Raw genomic sequence first — 18,230 nt, forward strand, 5'->3', positions numbered from 1 at the left:
TTTCAAGAAATATAATTCAGAATCACTGTGTGATATACTTGGACTATAGATAATGCCTATTAATGGTGGCTCGATTTGCCAGCTCATTCTTAGCTTTATGAACAGTTAAGGCCTGCTCTGCTGAGGAGTTCATGGTGTTAAAATCTCACTTACTCTCCATGGGAGAACCCTAGCTGCTTAATGGTACTCATGTATAGAAACATCCTGGATATTCATTCCTCTAAGTGTCCCATGGTGCTCTCATTCATCTTAGCTGAAATATCCTCCCTTTTCTGTGCACCTTTCAAGGCCCAGCTTACATCTCCCCTCCTTCCTGAATTCTTTTCTGACCTTTCCAGCCCTCCCTGATCTCCAATTCTTTCGAATTTCAACAGCCTTAGCCATCCATACCAGCTTACCTCTTTATGATAAGCTGCAATGGATAGCTTCCTGCTGTTTAGCAGGTCAGCCCCTCAGCCAAATCACATGCTTTGAAATGGGCAGAGACCACGGCCTTTACTACGGCTTTGTGCTCTACACACCTTGCATGACCACATTCATCTTGATTCAAAAAAATATTGTTTGGTTGATTCACTTCAATTCTATTTTCTTTGCATGTGGAAAAGCAATATGAGGCCCAGTCACCATCATTTCTGTAGGAAAATCTAGAGGGGCCACGAACATTTCAATAGTTGTGTAAAAGAACCCTTATTCACCCAGGAACTATATTGCAGTAGGGCAGCCTGGAGAGAGGGCAGGCAGTTTCCCAATTCTTCCTAAACTTGCTTCATTAAGTCATTCTAAGGGAATGTTCAGATGCTCTGACATGCTCATATTTAAATGTAAGTATAAAACCCCCTCCGAAATAAAACCAAAATGATTTTTTTCCGTTATCCTTCTGAGTGTGGCCACGTGAGCACTGACCACAGTGAAACTGGCTAATATTAATACTGTGGTGTCATCATCTCTCCCCTCCTTCCTAACTCACAGGAGGAAATAGCAGTCACGTTTAAAAAGTGCTCTGTCATGATTTGAGTTGAATTATAGCTAGAAGATCTTCTTATTCTCAATTTTTACATATTCTGAATGTCAAAGATGCAAAATTACTTTTACCGTGCCATTCAACGGCTCCATGATTTTTGACAATTAAGGTTACTGTGGCATTGCTTACAACCGGTAGGCTTGAGTTTATAAAGCAAGCCCTGTTAAAACTGGTTAATTTAAAAAAAAAAAAAAGAAAGAAAGAAAGAAAAAAAGACTGGCTAATTTCCCCTAAGCCCCAGGACTGCAAATTAGGTTGCTGCCACCAGGGCTTTCACATGACTCAACTGTTCTCCAAGCTCTCTCTGCTGAGGCAAAGCATTTAGCACACAATGCAGTCAATACCTTCAAATGAGATAATGAGTGTGAATGGGCTTGGAAGTGTCCCCCTCACTGCAGGGGACCTAGCTCTGACAGCCATGATCAGAGAATAGCAAAGACTGTTGTAGTCCTCAGCCAGGCTGAAGGACTACAAGGCAGAGGAAAAGAACTCTAAGACCATCCATTTCTGTATTTCTGCCCCTATGGCTATTCCACATAGTGGTCCAGGAGGCAGGGCAGAGAACCTGGAAGTAGGGGGCACCAGGAAGTAGTCACATCCAAGTAGGGAGCACAGCAAATGCTCAAGTCCCAGCGGCAGTTCCTGCCCAGGGTGGGCATCAGTGAGGTCAGGCTGGAGAAATGCAAACTCTGGGCTGGCTTGGTCACTGCTGTTCTGTTCTGATGAACTCTCCTTTGAAGGCCTCTTGCACCACTGGCCCTGGGGCACATCTGCAATTGTTAAGACAGCACAATTCAGAACTGCCTTATGCTCCAAACTGCTGGAGCATAAAAATGAGAAGAACTGATGAAAGGGGATCAGAATCCTTGGATGACCGCTCCATGCCGTGGGATACCACAGCTGGCTTGTGAGAACCAGATATTGCTTCCCAACTCTGTGTTCAATGATGTCAGGTTGATACCCTGAGATCAGGCCTTGTTGGGATAGTTACACCACAGAAGTTGGCAAAGAATACAAATCAGTGTTGTGGGTTTTAACCGCCCAGAGAGCCACCACTACGTATCTGCCGCATCAGCCACGAGAGTCTGGGTTAATTTTTTAACTTCCCCAAATCTTACACTATACTTATTTCACAGGGTTACTGGTGTAAATAAGATAATTAATTTGGAATTTATCTGTAAAATGACAGTTTGCACTAGTTGAAGTAAAAGTTAGTTTTAATATTTATAAAAGTAAAACATATAATAACAATCTTTTTTTTTCTTAAAGCATTTTTTTCAAATTTTTTTTATTTCCATAGGTTTTTGGGGAAGAGATGGTATTTGGTTACCTGAGTCAGTTCTTTAGTGGTGATTTGTGAGATTTTGGTGCACCCATCACCCGAGTCGTATACGCTGAACCCAATTTGTAGCCTTTTATCCCTGACTCCCCCTCCCACCCTTTCTCCCTGAGTCCCCAAAGTCCATTGTATCATTCTTATGCCTTTGCATTCTCATAGCTTAGCTCACACTTATGAGTGAAAACATACGAAAAACACACAATAATAATCTTTAATTGCAAGCTTCCGATATGATGTAGGACAAGATTTTAGAAAGTGCAACACTTAGGAAGCAGCATATTTGTGTAAGTTAAAGCTTTACATACAAGTTACAATACTCTTAACTCAAATTGGTTTCAACAATGAAGTGAGTTCATTGTTACCGAGACTAAAAAGGCCAAATAAAGTGCTAGCTGAATCCAGCCAGCTGAATTCAGAGTCAAGGCTTCATCTAGCAGCTCAGACAGTGTCATCGTAGAGTGGATGACTGTGTGTCCCTGTTTGCCCAGAACAGTTCTGTTTATGCCTACTGTTCCGGCATCCTGTCTGGTTTAGCATTTGTCCTGCCCTTTTTCATTCTCAGAATTGTCCTGGTTTAGAAGATAAATGATATGTTTACTTAACCCAGGTTTGCTTTCCCTGCCCAGTTGTTTTGTGTTGGCAAGCTTCACCCGCAAGCATCACATGATACATTTTCCCCACCCACTTCCTGTAGCTCCAGCCTCTTCCCATATTGGTAGCAAAATATCTGTAGCAGCTCCAGACCTCACACCCTTACAACAGCCAATCTAGTAGGACTGAAAATCTCTTCCAACAGCTGCCATCCAAGTGCTGGGGTTCACTGTCTCTCACTGGTCCAGTTTAGGTCATGTGGCCATTCCATTCAGGAAAAGTGATGGACTCAGTCAATCATGCTCATGTCGAGAGTGAGTTTGAGATAATTCTACACAAATCACAGAGCTGAGTATTAGGAAGGGGTGAATCTCCCCAAGGAAGAGTCAGTGATCACTGGCAGTAGAAGAAGTGAACGAATCCCAGGAGGTAAGGAGAGTGCTCCAGGCCAGGGCAGAACAGTGACAGTGCTGGAGGAGGAACCGGCTGACCTGGCTTGTAGCCTTTCCACTAACTGGTGTTGGGATGGTGGACAAACCTTTACATGTCTTGGGCCTCAGTTTCCTGCTGGCTAAAGTGGAAAGGTAGACTAGAGGACTCCGAAGGTTCCAGTTTGCTCTGAATGTTTCAGTTTCATGTATGGCTATGTTCTGTCATTAGTCTTCAGGGTTATCAACTGCAGGTTTATTTTCTTACCTGATTTTCTCAGTAGGCCTAAATAGAACTTGCCTCGGCTTTGTTTCTAATGCTAGAAACCTTCCAACTCTGGTGGAGATTTGAAATATGCCATCTTCTATTAACTAAGCCATATTCTTTAACTAGCCAACTTTCCCCCACAGTTTACAGCTTGTGTCAGACACAGGGAAGATTTGCTTTTGGTTTTTTCCTTGTGAACAAAACAAGTCATAAAAAAAAATTTATATCATGGTTTCCTTACAGTTGCATTTCATCCTGGATTTCTTAAATCAAGAAATTGACTAACATAATGGCTGAATGAGTAAGACACCACAGCAATGAATGACTGCCTTTAGCAAACTGAGAGGGAGTCTCATTATTTAAATGTTCCTGGTTATATTAAGTGGAGCAAAAGGCTTGGAATCAAAAGTGAGAGAAATAGGCAGCCAAGTCAAAAATGCCACCAAGCTGTAAATAAAATATGAAACTAGCTTAGAAAGGGAGCATTACTTCGAAGTCCAACACTGATATATGGTCCATAATTGTGGGATGTTTGTAAAAGGTGACATGACACCTGTCAATTATCCACAGCAGCCAGGAAATGTAGATTACATGAATAATTCACCAACCCAGTGCCCTTTGTTGCTAAGCTGTCTCAGCCCAGTTCCATAAAATAACTGCTGATATGAAAGAAGAAAAAAATATGTTTAAGTTGCAAAAGCCTTATGTTACACGTGGAAATGTTTTCAAGGCAGCTTCATCATATGACTATTTTCCAGTTAGCACCGTTGGCCAAATAATTAACATGAGCCTTTATCAGGTGTAACAAAGGAGGGGGCTAGGACTCTGGAAACTTTATATGTTCCCTTTGTGGTGGGTGGGAGCGGGGGGTGCCGCATAAGAGAATCTTCAGTATCAGAAACACATCACTACATATGTCATAATTTTCTCACCCTCCCAAACAGCACACCATCCTTTAAAAAGGCTAAGTCTGTGTTTTTGTTTTGGAATCATGGAATTACAGAATAATCAGTTTCATAGGTCACTTAGAGATCGCCTAGTCCAGTTGTTTTTAGAAGCCAACAAAAGTTTTTCTTCTGAGAAGGTTTTACGTGAAAATATAAAATATAAGACAGATGAAGGTGGAGTTGTTTTTGTTGCCCTCGGGGTGGTGGTGAGCAGGATTATAAAGGATGGCAGGAAACTGCCTGGTCAGCAGCCCCTACTCTGCACCCCACTCCCCACCCTTTCCCAAGCACCTACAAGGATCCAACAGTGCCATTTCGTAGATGAGAAAACTGAGGCTCCTTGAAGTGGCAAAGGGGCTCTCTGAAGTCCCAGAATGAGGCAGAGGCAGAGCTGGGACTGGAAGCAGGACTGCTGATTTCCATGCAACACACATACACGTGTACCACTGTAAGTACAGCTTGTCTACACAGCCATGTGAGCCACCAGGATTTGGAGAAATACCAGTTCTGCAGCTCCCAGGACTGTACAAGAGAGCATGAGGCATGGAAACAACTGACTCTTTCATTTGTAGCCTGGGACCAGGCAGCCTGATACCTATACCCACCCCCCTCTTTCCCCATACCCTTGCTGGCTACAGGGCCAGGGTCAGAGGTCATGGGCCAGGTGGAAGGTGGGGCCTTGGAATGCCCAGAGGACTGGGCAGGCAGCCATAGGTAACCAGAGCCAGCCATCTAATCCATCTGCTTCCCTGGACTGCTGTGAGAAAAAGCCTCATTGGAGAGACCTACCAAAGTGGCTGCTTCCAGGAGCAAATCCAGCCACACTGTGGACAAAGATTTTCTTGCCCTTACAAGGTGGTTCTTTCCTTGTAACTTCCTTCCTTCAAAATGAAGTTTCCAGCAGACAAAGAGAACAAAAAAGAGGTCTGTTTCACATGGTTTATAAGGAAAAGAACACCTTGTAGATAAAGTACAGCCTTTCCCATTTTTCAGACGCAAATGAGAGTTTCTTTCTCATTTGAGGCTTATTTGCAGCCAAGGTTTGGCTTTGTTTTTGAAAGTTTGGAGGAGGTTACATTCCTGTGTATACCCACTGGGTGCAAGTGCTTTGGCACAGGTTTTCTCTAATATTTGCTGTTTTTCTCCAACTGTCCCAACTGGTAGTTTATAGTATTTCAGCTGTTTCAGAGGCCAACCTACAGGGAAATGCAATGAAAAGGGAACTGAGTTTCTGATTCAGGTGAAAGGCAATTGTAATTTCAAGGCTTTCTGCATGTATCTCTTTGCAATCAGTCATTACTTTTGAAATGAACATTATATTTAGTCATATGCAGAAATAATAACAAATTGCTGGTTTCATTGAGATGATGTGAAGTTGAAAACTTCATGTTTTAACATTGACCATTCCAACAAGTGTAAAACTGGAGACATCTAACATCTTGACATTACAGCTGCGCTGAGACTGTTTCTCCAGTGCGTATGTCACAGGATCCCTTTGACAGTGTGGCTGAGAGGGTTTCTTTCAACAAATGGAGTTAATTATTAAATGAATCAATGATTGCCTAAGCCAATTAATGCCTTTTCTAATAATGCTGAAATGTTTCTCAAGAATAGTCTGGAAAACTCTTTCATAGTAAGAGATTGGTGGAGCTGGAGCGGCAGAGTGTGAGTCCTGGCAAACAGATGGATAGCCCTGAACTTTGGCTTTCTTATTTGTAATGTGGGTGCCATGCCGATAGCAGCAGTCCCCACCTCACAGGAAAGCTGGGAGCATTAGAGCTACCTTGTCTGCCTGGAAAAACCCTTGCCCAGTTGGGTCGTAGCCTGGGTTCCCAGAAAGCTGGGGCCAAGGCAAAGGCCTACCTGTTCTTTATTGTGGATGTGACCCCCAGGAGCTGGATGAGAAACAGGCAGCCAAGCAGGGAAGGAAGGAGAGCCTGTGCCACGCCATACTGGCAAGTTGGCTACTGCTTAGGGTTGTCATGTTTAGCAAATACAACTAACAAACACCCAGTTAACTTTGAATTTTGGATACATGACAAAGAATTTTTCACTCTTCATATGGACCAGACAGTATTCGGGTCATACTAATACTTAAAAATCATTTGTTCTTTGTCTGGTGTCTAAAGTTAACTGGGCATCCTGGATTTTATCTGGCAACCCTGCCAGGGCAACTTATGATGGGTTGCCGGACCTTATGGGACTGTCTGAGATGCCAAGCTAAATCGGTCTTGGGATCCATCCATTTGTTCTAGGACATTAACTTCTCAAAGCAGTTGTGGATTTCTCATGGCAAGGTGATGAGTGGGCTCCTGTTCCACTCTGCAGTGCCCAGTGGGAAGCCTGCGGTGAGGCGTTGTCAAGTTGCTCCTGTGTGAGACTGATCAGAGGCAGGCATAAGACAGCAGAGGGTGTGTAAGAAGCAGCCACAAGTAGTGAAGTGTAGCAATTGAGAGCACAGATCTTAGATCCAGCATGCTTGTGTTCAAATCCTAGCTCTGCTGCTTATTAAGGCAGATCATCAAAAGTCTCCAGGTCTCAGTTTCCTCATTTTTAAAATGGGCATCATAATAACGCTCACATAGTAGGATTGTGATGAGGATTATAAACACATATATATCTTAGAATGGTCCTTGGGACATTCTAAGTGTTTGCAGTTATTATTCTGAGAGTAGGAGATATCAATCACTGTAGCTTGGCAGACTGGTGTATCTTGAACACCTGACAACTAAGTGTGTTGCCAGAGTTTGATCAATGTCTAGAATATATTTTTCCCATAAAGGAGGCTAAACATTATGAACACCTTGTGGGTTTGGTTGTTCTTCAGCACTGAGAAGAATTATGTTGGTCCCTAGCTGCAGTCTTTCATGTAATCAAGAGGAAAAGCTTTTCATGCCCCATTGAACACGTGGTCTTCCTTTGGAACCAGCTCAATGCCCTGAACTTCCCACATCTCCCTCTCAGCCAGTACCCTCTGTCCTGAGCCAAAAGGTGCTTAGCTTGACACTACTGGCTAACATTGAAGTGACCATATGTATCCGCAGTTCTAGCAAAAATACATCTTACATATTGATCAGAAGACAGAACTGCATATATCTCCATATACCAAAATTAACAGCAAGTTTCTTCAATTCTCTGAAACTTGCTTCTTTGGCCCAGTGTTCTTAATTTGTTAATTTATCAAGAAATTATAAAATTTGAAAGTGGGCCTCAAACACAAAATTGCTGAAAAATGCTGGCTTAAACAGCCACTTGAGCAATGCTCCTTTCACAAAGCTGTCCTCCCACTGTCTGCAGAGTTAGGAGCTGACCCCTCCATTCTCTTGTAGAATCAGTAACAGACTTTAGTCGTAGCCCTAATTGCCAGCCACCAAATGGCTTGCTTGCAGGTCTGCTTCCCTAAGACTGCTGAGCTCTTTAGGGTCGGGGCTGCATATACTCATCTTTGTGTCTCTAACCCGTAGCCCATACTTGGCCCCTCCGGGAAATACAATAAGCATAGTGCCTGGGCTCACAGTGCTTTTTAGGGGCCCAAGAAAATGTTTTCTTTTGTTTTGTTTTCATGTGTGTGTTTGTGGGTGGTTTTGTGTGTGTGTGTGTGTGTGTGAGACAGGGTCTCTATCTGTTGTCCACGTTGGAGTACAGTAGTCCGGTCTCAGCTCACTGCAGCCTTGACCTCCTCAGCTAAGGCAATCCTCCTACCTCAGCCTCCTGAGTAGCTGGGACTACAGGTGTGCATCACCACCCCTAGCTAAAGAAAATGTTTTAATTTCTTTTAAAATCAAAAGAAAAAAATGAACTGTCAGGACAGAAGAAAATGTTTCAATTTTTCCTTACATTAGAAAAAAATGATATTTTTAGGACGCACAAAATCTATTAAGCTATTTTAATTTTTCTAATGGAGGAAGGGGCCCAAGAAGGCAAAGGTCCTAGGACCCACAAAAGTCACAGTGTGGTCCTGGTGTTGAAGGAATTAAGTAAACAAACAAATAAGTATGTAATAGCTGTTAAAAATGCCCTGCAAATGATAAAGTACCATGAAAACATGGCTGGTTATTAAAAGCTGACAATTTTATTGCTGTTTTAGACTTCTCCTGCCCTTTAGGACATTATACTCTAAAGAGTTTACGTTTTTTTAATTGAAAACTTTTCTTAGTCATATCTATATTTTCTTCCTCTGACATAAAATCTTCCCGTGACTTTTTATGAACATATTTGGGTGTTGATAGGAAGAGGGCAGTTAATGCACATAATATGAAGGCTCCACTAGCCAGAAGACACATCCTGATATCCCAGTATCCCACACTTAAAATGAACCCACTGCATGAAAGCTCAATTCCTACAGAAGGTAGACCAAGGAAACTGTTTTTGTTTTGTTTTGGTTTTTTGTTTTTTTTTTTTTCTTTTTTGAGACAGAGTCTTGCTCTGTTGCCCAGGCTGGAGTGCAGTGGCGTGCTCTCTGAGTGCAGTGGCACAGTCTTGGCTCACTGCAACCTCCGCCTCCCAGGTTCAAGCTATTCTCCTGCCTCAGCCTCCCAAATAGTAGCTGGGATTATAGGCATGCACCACCATGACTGGATTTTTTTTTTTTTTCAGAGTCTTACTCTGTCACCCAGGCTGGAGTGCAGTGGCACAATCTTGGCAGAGACGGGGTTTCACCATGTTGGCCAGGCTGGTTTTGAACTCCTGACTTCACGCCTTGGTCTCCCAAAGTGCTGGGATTATAGGCATGAGCCACTGTGCCCAGCTGAGGACTGTTATTTTTTATAAAAAAAGGGATCTATCAGCCTTAACTGTCATGTACGTATTATTAACATTCTGCAGCCATGGTTCTCCTCTGAAAAAAAAAAAAAAAGAACTCAAGCATTTCTGAGGGGATCTGGTGCTATAGTCTATCCTTTGAGTTGATTGATGACAAATGAATCCCAGCACCTTCTGTTTTGGAAAATACAAATGCTGGGGATGCTCCAGCTCAGGAGATCTTCCAAGGGATTCTGAGGCTGTTCTGACCTGGACAGTGCTCGAGGAGAGGATACCCTGGGCTTCCTCACTTTACCAAAGAGAATCCAGGCACATCCTTTTCTTGCAGTCTTGAAGGGCCTAACTATCTAAGAAAGAATCTTCACTCCCTGAAATGATTCTTAGTAGAATTCTTTAAAATATGAGTTATCATAGTACATTAAAACATGAGAGTACAAAATGACAACAAGTGGTGGACTTAAGGAAAGTATTTATTTTTCCTTTTCTTTCTCTTCTATGTTTTCTGTATGTGGCTAGAGTGGTCTTACATAAATAAATGAACAAGACAATTTATGGAGCCCCAAGCCCTGCTCGAAGCATGCTATATATGTTATTTCCTTTAAGGAGAGAAATTAAATGTGATTTCCAAACGTTGTTTTGTGGAATAATTGAGGAAGACATTATTGTTCTACCTGCAACATTAGGACGAAAGCACAGTGAGCTATAATAGAAAACCTGCCATGTTATTTCCTTCCTGTTTCAGTTCTTGACTTGTATGTTCCTAGGCCAGGCTTCCTGGAGGTGAGCAGCCAGAGTGGACAGCGAGAGCAGCAAAGGGTAACTACCACCTTGTGTGTGCCTCCAGGCAAGCTGCATTCTAGGCATCTTCTATCACGAACGAATGTCATGATGGCCAACTTTTGGGGAAAGCTCCTGTGTGCCATTTATTATTCCAGGTGCTTTTATGTTTATTCACTGATGTAATCTTCCCAGTACACTAATATAGTAGGTCCTATTATTATCACTCTCACTTTAGAAGTGAGGACACTTGGTCAGAGAGAAGGTCGGTATCTTGGTCAAGACCATCCAACTAGTAAGGCATATACAAGTCTGGAACCCTGGAACCGAAACCCCAACCCCAGGGTTATGGAGCATAATATAAGGCTCACAACAATTCTAAGAAGTAGAGTTTTTCATTATCCCCATTTGACTTGTGGGGAACATGAGATTTAGACTGGCTAAGTAACTTTCTCAAGGTTATCTCGTTAGTAAATAGCAGTGCTGGGAAGTTTACCCAAGCAGCAGGCCACTGAGTCAATGTGTTGAATCATTTCAACACACAGAGTCTCCACATTCAGAATGGCGCCTCCAGCCTGTTTGCTGAAAATGGATACAATAGTGACAGAGAGCCTGGAGAGCAGAGAAAGGAGAGGAAATGATGCGTGTGGGACAGGGCCGGGAACAGAGAAGAGGCTCTGCGGAAGACAGGAGAAAGGGAAAAGGGAACGGTGCTGTGCTTTGTGGAGCAATAGTGGAGATAGTGCAGCTTTCCAGGACACAAGGAGAGAAAACAAATCAGAAAATGGGTAAGGCAGAGAGATTTAACAGAAGCTTGGGGCTAGGAAAGAAGGCACTGGAAGTGGAAAGAAGGAGAAGGTGAACAAATGATAGAGGCTACAGTACAAATATCTGGGTGAGTCCCAAACCACCAGCTTATGGAAGGCCAGCGTTGGGTGGGTGAGGTGAGAGCTCACCATGCACCCGGGTATCCTGCTGTTGTGTGCTGAAGACCACACACTGCAGCACCAGGCGGCCCTGTCTTCATGAGGGTCACACACATGTGAGGATTGTAAGACGAGGCCCTTGGGGCTCTGTTCACAACAAAAACATTGTACGAGCCTTTTACACATGACTCAGAGTGTATTGTGTGTCTGATTGAAAAAAGATCAGCTTTACCTACAAGTGCTAACGTGTTGGCCGAGTTGAAAGGAGTGCACAATTACATAAGAAATAAAAATACCAGGGGAGCAAGCAGTTTACCACCTTGTATGGGACACGCTGAATCTCCAGAGGAAAAGTGCCAGGTGACTCCTTTGCCAACTGTGAGAATAGCTGTGGCTGGAACTGGGTGTTTTGTTTTGTTTTGTTTTTACCCCAGTGTTGGCACAGAGTCCTGAACACCAAGTGAGGCCCCTGAACCCTGCTTGACACCAGATTGCATTTTCTAATGTCATTCCTGTTTCACTTCATTTGAGAAGGACTGGATAACAACAACAAAAAAAGGGAAAGAGTAATTAAATTTTGTTGTATGGGAAAAGTTTATGTGCTAAGCCTGCAAACAATACAGTGTAATGTTTAAAAGTAAGGATTCTATGGCTAGACATATGTTGAAGCCTTAGCTCCATCATGTCTCAGCTATGAGGCCTTTGGCTAGTTACTCAAAGTCTCTGAGTCTTAATTTTTTTCATCTATAAAATGGGCATAACAATAGTACCAACTCAGAAAGTTCATGTGAGAACATGTGAGAGAATGTAGGCAAATAGCTTGGCTTAGAACCTGGCACATGGTGCCCAGCCAGTGTTGGCTAGTATTATCTTTAAAACGGGAAAGATCCCTTCCCCCAGTTTGCTCAAGGGAGGTGATATGGTTTGGCTGTGTCCCCACCCAAAACTCATCTTGAATTCCCACATGTTGTGGGAGGGACTTGGTGGGAGGCAATTGAATCATGGGGGTAGGTCTTTCCTGTGCTGTTCTCATGATAGTAAATAAGTTGCATGAGAGCTGATGGTTCTATAAGGGGAGTTTTCCTGCACAAACCCTTTCTTTGCCTGCTGCCATCCATCTAAGATGTGACTTGCCTCTCCTTGCCTTCCACCATGATTGTGAGGCTTTCCCAGTCACATGGAACTGTAAGTCCATTAAACCTCTTTCTTTTGTAAATTGCCCAGTTTTGGGTATGTCTTTATCAGCAGCACAAAAACAGCTAAGGAGGATAAGGCTGAAACAAAAGGTTGGCAAGGTGGAAGCTCTTTGAAAAGCACTTTTAATATCTGTTTTATACTGTATGCAGTGTGGCATAGTAAAAACAATATTGGATGAGGAATTAGAAGATGTGGATTCTGGTCTCTGGACCCTCATTTTTTCATCATTTAATAAGGGGGCTAAATTAAGCCCCATTTAATATTCCTTTCAGCTCTGGCATCTGTGACTCCAGTGCCCATTCATTCCCTTGCCTACCTGCAGCAGGAAGGCCGGAGAATCTCTCATTCCCTGCTGGCCTCCCAGAGATCTAGCTGATTGACTTAAAAAAGAAAAGAAAGAAAGCACTCACACATACCTGGGAATATATCCCAGGTACTTTAAGTGAAAAAAAAGATAAGTTGAAGTACGATGTGTAATTCTAATATATAAACATTCCATAATACTTTTGAAAATATAGATTTGGTAGAAACTATCTCTTAGGCAGGATTGAAGGAAATTTTACTTTAGACTTTACACATTTCTATATTGTTTGAATCTCATACTGTGAGCAATTTTCATTTGATAATCAAGATAATAATAAAGATGTAAAAAATAAAGTTAAAACGTGTTCATTATAGAAAATTTGGAAGAAAAAAAGAGAAACATCACTTATAGTCCATCCCAACTTAGAAATATTGCCATTAACATTTTAATTGATATTCTTTCAGTCTTTTTTCTATATGTGTGTATCACCTGGAACTATATATACATATTCATAAAATATAATCATATTGCCCATGCTGTTTTAAAACTTTCTTCACTTAACAATATATTGTTTATATTTTTCCACATCATTAAAGTTTCTTCTACAGTCTACAGCACGATTTTAATGATGGCTTGTTTTCCCATCATGTATGTGGCCAACCTTTTATGCTGCACATTTTGGCTGTTCCCAGTTTCCCCTTTGTAGTATTGACAGGCTTTTGGAGAATAATGAAACGCTGAAATGTTTGGCTTGGTTTCCCTCTTGGGTAGAGTCTGCTGCTCAGTCTTTTCTTCTTCCTCTTTGTATCCTTTAGCTTTTGGGTGGAGGCCCAGAGAGCTCCACAAGGGGTGATGTGTGTTTAAGAAACTCAGCTAAAGAAACAAACTGATTGCAAAGAACTCTGAACCTAGGGTGTTGGGGGAAATGCTGAGCATTGTAATTGGCCTAATGCTGCTCCCGTGAGAGATGCCATCTCCCTAGGCCTCCAAAGTTCTGGCAGGGATTTTAACTCTTCTCAACCAGCTGATGACAGACAAATATTCATCACTTCAACAGTTAGGTGCAACCCCCAAAATGTTTCCTCAAGTCCTTCAAACACTCACTGCAAATGCCTACCAGCTCATCTCTGAAGATGGAAAAGCAAGCACGGTGACATCTGCAAAGCCGGACAGTGGGTTTTAGGATTCATCTGAAAAGAAAGGCTCTTGGACAGTGCTGGACCTTGCTCCCTGAGCCAGGCTGTGGGTCCAGTGGTGACTCAGGAAGGAATGCCACTGACAAGCCACAGGCATGCCACAGAATTACTCAGCGCATGCCAACAAGTAACCTCATACGAGAATCAAACGCCAGCCAATCTGCGAACGCTTTGCATAACAGCATATTTGGTTTGGGGCTTAGCTTTCAGGCTTGAGTTTCACGTTTGCCTGAGCATACTCCCAGCCTCCCAGGGCCCCTTCTGTGTGCCCTGCCTCTGATTGCAAGTGCAGAGAGCAGTTCTCCCAAGAGCCAGGGCTCAGCTCTCCCCTGGAGGTAACGCAGACCTCTGCTAGGGATCAGCTCTCTATCATTTGGCGGCGCCCCTCTTTCCGGCCAGCGCTACATCTTCATATGCCTTTTCTTACCAACAGGTCAGCAATGTGGGTGACAGATACTTCTTTTTGCTGTTGGAATACTTCATATTCATTTCTGGTATTGTCATGGCCTTCGACATACCTTACCAACAAGAGAGGTTTGTTGACTGATGACAGCAGGTATAACAAAATCTAACTAGTGACAGCTGTAAGAATTGGCAAAGTATTACTGCATCAACAGGTATGTGGACTGTCTAAGAGTCTCAGAAAGGACAAAGAAAGAAGCTTACAGATTCTGATGCCCCTTACTACTGTATCTGGCCTTTCTCCTGCTGGTATAGTGAGAGTCGACAGTTTGATGGACTTAATTTAGGATCTATGTTAGGATGAGATGCACTCTGTTTTCCTACACAAATTTGCTGCAGAATGGCAGCCACAGTCTGGGGCCCCCTTGAGCTTGAGGCTAAATGACCTGATGGCCCACCCACTTCATCTGTACTGCCTTTAATATGTCAGCATTTCCTCAAGGCCTGGGTTTCGTGCACTCAGGGTGATATTGAACATGAAGTTTTCAAACAGCAATACCTTGGGTAACAGACAAGGGCTAGTTAATGATCTCATTCATAATTCATCCCATGAAGGAACCATTTACACTCAAACTCCAAGCAGGAAGAAAATATTCCCATTAGGTAGGGCTTTTTAAATGCCTCTGCCTTTGCCACAGTGCTGAGAGAGAACTGTGGTCTTCAGTAGTAAGGGCATATGGCTGCAAACAGAGTGCCCAGGTTAGAGACACCAAGAGCTGCAGCATCACTCAGTAATAGCTATTTCAGAGGGATGCAAAGCCTTCCCTGGGAGAAAGTTGAATAGGACTCAGTGCCTAAACACAGCACTTTCAAAAAGAAATGAATCTCTAATTAAACATCCTGATGACAGAAGCTGACATGTCATTGCAGAGCTAATTATAAGACCTCATGAAATGTTCAAAAGTTCTCCAGAGTAAGTGTGAACAATTATATTTCCCTCTCTCCATCAGTGAAGAGTTATCACCAGTTCTTTAAGAAAGAGAAAATGAAGGTTAGTATCTGAAAGTATTATATAATGTGCTTATTACTATGCATGGATTTAGACATTCTCCAAAAAAAAATCCCTTTTCCTTCTAGTATTAAAAAGAACCCCTCTAACTTTTGTTAACTGTAGATAGAATGTTTTTTTTTTTTTTTAAAGAAAGAATCCTTACTGCATGTCTAAAACTCGTGGCTGAGAAAAAGTAGAGGATGTCCAGCCTAAGGAGCTATCAGCATTTTTTTGTAGCACTCGATATAGCTGCAAGCCAAGGTCCTCACGAAAGTGAAAGTTTTCTTTCAAAGTTAAAAACGTACTACTTGCATTTTACAAGCTCAAGAGTAAAGCACAATAATTATCAGTGCTTTATCGGTAGTTCCAAGCCTCCAAAAATGTCAGTAAGTTGAATCTACACTATCTTTGTACAAGAACATAAAACATAGCCTCATGTGATAAAAATTAAAGGAAAGGATAAATTTGGTGAATTCCCTGCATAGTTCATAATAGAGATTAGTCAACCCAAGTTACAAAGACAACTTTTGAGACGAGGTATCACTCTGTTGCCCAGGCTGGAGGGCAGTACTGCCATCATAGCTCACTGCATCCTGGAACTCCTGGGTTCAAGGGATCCTTCCTACTCTGTCTCCCGAGTAGCTGGGATTACAGGAAAGAGCCACCATACCCGTTTGATTTTTTAAAAAAGAAATTTTTGTAGACACAGGTCTTGCTATGCTGCCCAAGCTGATCTCAAACTCCTGGACTCAAACAAGCCCCCAAGTTACAAAGACAACTTTTAAAGATTTAAGAGGTTTGCTTCAAAGAGCTATTTCTTTTCCTTTCTTTCTTTCTTTTCAGAGACAGGATCTCACTCTGTCACCCAGGCAGGAGTGCAGTTGGTTCGATCCTAGCTCCCTGCAGCTTTGAACTCCTGGGCTCAAAGGATCCTTCTGCCTCAGCCTCCCAAGTGGCTGGGACTCTAAGCACACACCATCACACTCGGCTACTTAAAAAACATTTTTTTTTTTTAGAGACAAGGGTCTCACTATGTTGCCCAGGTTGGTCTCCAACTCCTGGGCTCAAGCAATCCTCCTGCCTCAGCCTCTCCAGTAGCTGGAATTACAGGCGCGAGCCACCACACTGGCTAAAGAGCTATTTCTTTTATATAAATTATATGAAGATTGCTAAAAGGTTTTAAGTCACACTACATGTAAAAACCCCTTAGGCTCAAACTCACCAGGAGGATTGTGGAGCTTGGAGCTAAAGCCCAGGTGCTTTGCCCTCTGCTGCTGACTTCGGGTGCTGGCTGGGAAGGATCTATTTCCAGGAGGGACCCAACAGAACCTCGGCGTCCCATGGCCCTAATAGGCAAATATGAGCCAGCCTCTGCCCCTTAAAGATGGGGCTGCTCAGCTTCGCCACTGCTGCCTGGAGTTCCTTGTCTGAGATAGGCAGGGCGTGGTGCCCCAGGTCATCTCCCAGGCATGCTTGCCCCATGAGCAGCGCTGTGAGGGTGTACTCAACGCAATCCAAGTTTCAACGTCATACCATTGTCTCTAACAAAACCCTACAAACATGTAGTGACCGAGGCATGATGCATCCTGCCTCTTGCTCTGCTATTTAACTGCTTTTCTTTTTTTAACTTTAACTTGGTCTCCTCCTATTTATTGGGCAATCACCTAGATTCTAGGGAACCAATATATTTAATTTTTCTAATCTAAAGGTTAATAAGGACTCTATCTTCTCTAGTCAGAGCCACAGGGTGAACTTTCTCAACCCATCCTTTTTAAGGAAAAGAAGTTGTTGGCTGAGTCACGTGAGTGTCTGTTTACACACGTCTTATAACAGCATACAGGGTACATACACAGAGCAGCACCCCTCCCCACCAGGAAGGCTGTGCTCCATATTCATGTGTCAAGTGATGTAAAGGTTGCCATGGTTATAATCTCTGTTTAGTCAATAGTGTGTGTGTTGGGCGGGGGCGGGGGGGGGGGCGGGGGGATATCACCCCAATGGGCGTATTGCAATTTAGAGGAATCCCTGGGTACTTTTAAAGTATTGAATCACAATTTACATTTTAAAAAGTGTTGTCAATGACAGCAAATTCGTTGCCATTTCTTGAAAACTCTTCTTTGTAGAAGGACCTTATGTATGCCAAGAACATCGTTTCTGCCTCCTTAGGGGAAACGTTATTTCCCACATTTAGGATTCATTAGGATTATCTAAGGTAAGTGGCAAGAGGGGAGAAGGATGAAAATCATGGGGGTGAATGTGGGAAAGGAATGAGGGAAGGTGAGCTTAGTTATTTCAAAGATAATAATGAGTGAGGCTCCCAACCCCCGCACTTTGGGAGGCCAAGGTGGGAGGATTGTTTGAGTCCAGGAGTTTGAGATCAGCTTGGGCAACATAGTGAGACTTGTGTCTACAAAAATTTCTTTTTAAAAATATCAAACAGGTATGGTGGCTCTTTCCTGTAATCCCAGCTACTCAAGAGACAGAGTAGGAAGGGTCCCTTGAGCCCAGAAGTTCAAGGCTGCAGTGAGCTATGATGGCAGTACTGCCCTCCAGCTGGGGAAACAGAGTGATACCTTGTCTCAAAAAAAAAAAAAAGAAAAAGGAATAAAAATAAAAGTGTCAATAATTCTTACTCTTCTTCTTGGTCTGCCACCTTCTTGCCTTGGTGACTTTTGAATCCCCCATCCCTCAGTTTTCTCATCTGTAAAATTGGAAGGATAACAGGGAGTTGCGGGGTCTACTGGGTTGCTCATAGGCATTTAGAACGCTCTCTGGCACACAGTGAGCACTCTTTAAATGCACCCATTCTTATTCATATTCTAGTCAACACACAAAGAATCTGCTGTGCTTCTGGATAGAGAGAAATGCTTCATAGCAACACCATCACACATTATTGAAAAGATTTTGGTGTGATTAGGGCTGATTGACATCCAAACTTCCCTCCCACCTTTCTGGTCATATCTCGTCCTTTTCCCACACTCAGTATCTTTCCTTTGTCTACTCTAAGCAGTAACATGATAAG

Source organism: Pongo abelii, chromosome 4 (genome assembly GCF_028885655.2).
Source record: "Pongo abelii isolate AG06213 chromosome 4, NHGRI_mPonAbe1-v2.0_pri, whole genome shotgun sequence".
Lineage (NCBI taxonomy): Eukaryota > Metazoa > Chordata > Mammalia > Primates > Hominidae > Pongo > Pongo abelii.